The sequence below is a fragment of the Aotus nancymaae genome, unplaced genomic scaffold (assembly GCF_030222135.1).
Source record: "Aotus nancymaae isolate 86718 unplaced genomic scaffold, 86718_ANA_hifiasm-v0.15.2.pri h1tg000115l, whole genome shotgun sequence".
NCBI lineage: Eukaryota > Metazoa > Chordata > Mammalia > Primates > Aotidae > Aotus > Aotus nancymaae.
Window position 1 is genome coordinate 13,046,559 of NW_026988530.1, and position 2,204 is coordinate 13,048,762.

Genomic DNA, 2,204 nt, shown 5'->3' on the forward strand with positions numbered 1-2,204 from the left:
TTCCCATTCTGTTGGTTACTGCTTCATTCTAATGACTGTTTCTTTTGCTGTGCAGAAGCTCTTCAGTTTAATTAGATCCTATTTGTCTATTTGGCTTTTGTTGCCAATGCTTTTGGTGTTTTAGTCATGAATTCCTTGCTTATGCCTATGTCCTGAATGGTATTGCCTAGGTTTTCTTCTAGGGTTTTTTTGGGATTTTTAGATTAAAATTTCCAAAATAAGATGGTAGCGGGGAAGTGTTTAGTAGATATAGTCTCCCAACACTGTATTCAAGGCATTGGTGATCATGTGTCTTTTTTTTTTTTTTTTTTTTCTCCGAGCTAGCTGACATTTTATTTTGGACCAAAAAAAAAAAAAAAAAAAAAGCAATTGAATTGTTTTGCAGCTGGAGGCATGGGCAAGGGGGATCCCCAGGCAGTAAACTCCCCGAGGGTGGGCTGAGGACTAGGGCTGAGCGTCGGGTGGGTCTCCTGTTCCCTGTGCTCCCCTGCACAGCAGCTTCCTTCCCAGGCTCTGAGGCAGCCTCAGGAGGGACAGGCTGGGAGGGGCTGTTGCAGCTGTTCACTTGGGTAGGACGTCAGAGGACTCGGACACCAGCCTCCCATCGCGGGTCTCAATCTTCTTCACAACCACAGCCTTGGTGGAGCTGGTGCGGCTGACGGAGCTGGAGCTGGAGCCCAGGCCGTAGCTGAGGCCGGGGCTTGTGAGGCCCCCACAGGCAGAGCTTAGACCACGTGCATAGCTGCTGCTGGTCTTCGTGTGGATACTCATGTTCTGTATCCCGGACTCCAGCCGGCTCTCCTCGCCCTCCAGTAGCTTGTGGTAAGTGGTGATCTCGATGTCCAGGGCCAGTTTGATGTTCTTCAGTTTCTGGTACTCACGCAGCTGCCGTGCCATGTCCTGCTTGGCCCGCTGCAGGGCGGTCTCCAGCTCCTTTTGCTTGGTATGAGCATCCTTGACTGCTCGGTTCCCACACTCCTCAGCATCTAAAATGGCGGCCTCCAGGGAAGCCCTCTGGCCTTTGAGGCCCTCGATCTCAGCCTGGAGCCGGCTGATGTTCCGGTTCATCTCGGAGATCTCAGTCTTCTTACGCCGCAGGTCATCCCCGTGCTTCTCAGCCAGCATCTGCAGCTCCTCATACTTGATCTGCTATACGCTCTCTGCCTCAGCCCGGCTGCGATTGGCGATCTCCTCGTACTGCGCCTTGACCTCAGCGATGATGCTGTCCATGTCCAGGGAGCGGCTGTTGTCCATGGACAGCACCACAGACGTGTCGGAGATCTGGGACTGCAGCTCCCGGATCTCCTCTTCATACAGCTGCCTGAGGAAGTTGATCTCGTCAGTCAGTCCTTCCAGGTGAGACTCCAGCTCTACCTTGTTCATGTAAGCTTCATCCACATCCTTCTTGATGAGGACAAATTCATTCTCCATCTCTGTACGCTTATTGATCTCTTCCTCATACTTGTTCTTAAAGTCCTCCACCAGTCCTGCATATTGCCAAGCTCCGCCTCCAGCTTCAGCTTCTCCTGGCCCAGAGTCTCCAGCTGCCGCCTCAGGTTGTTGATGTAGCTCTCAAACATGTCCATGTTGCTCCGAGCCATTTTCTGCTGCTGCAGGAGGCTCCACTTGGTCTCCAGCATCTTGTTCTGCTGCTCGAGGAACCGCACCTTGTCGATGAAGGAAGCAAACTTGTTGAGGGTCTCGATCTGCTCCTTCTCCTGGATACACACGGCCTGGATGTTGGGGGTCCACGTCCATCTTAATGGGGTTCAGCAGTCTCTGGTTGATGGTGACAGCGGTGATGCCTCCCATGCCTTTGCCGCTGGCCCCAGCATAGCCTGCACCTAGGCCACCCTGGAAGCCACTGCTGCTCACTCGGGAGAAGCTCAAGCGGGCACTGGGCCCACTCATGAAGGAGCGGCTGCTGAAGGCCCCGGGGCCAGAGATGGACACCTTGTAGGACTTCTGGATCACCCTGATGGACATGGTGGAGGCAGAAGTGGATACAGGTGGGCTGAACCAGAGAGAGATTCCAGAAGGAGTGGAGAAGCTGCTTCTTCGTCTTTTTATTTATTTAATTTTTTTGAGACAGAGTCTTTCTCTGTTGCCCAGGCTGGAGTGCAGCGGCACAATCTTGGCTCACTGCAAACTCCGCCACCCTGGTTCAAGCAATTCTCCTGCCTCAGCCTCCCAAGGAGCTGGGA

At 53.1% G+C, this 2,204-nt stretch overlaps 1 pseudogene; it reads right to left on the bottom strand.

Moving 5' to 3' along the window:
- Positions 1 to 561: 561 nt before the first annotated feature.
- Positions 562 to 1,464, bottom strand: LOC105727621 (keratin, type II cytoskeletal 8-like; annotated as a pseudogene).
- Positions 1,465 to 2,204: the final 740 nt, after the last annotated feature.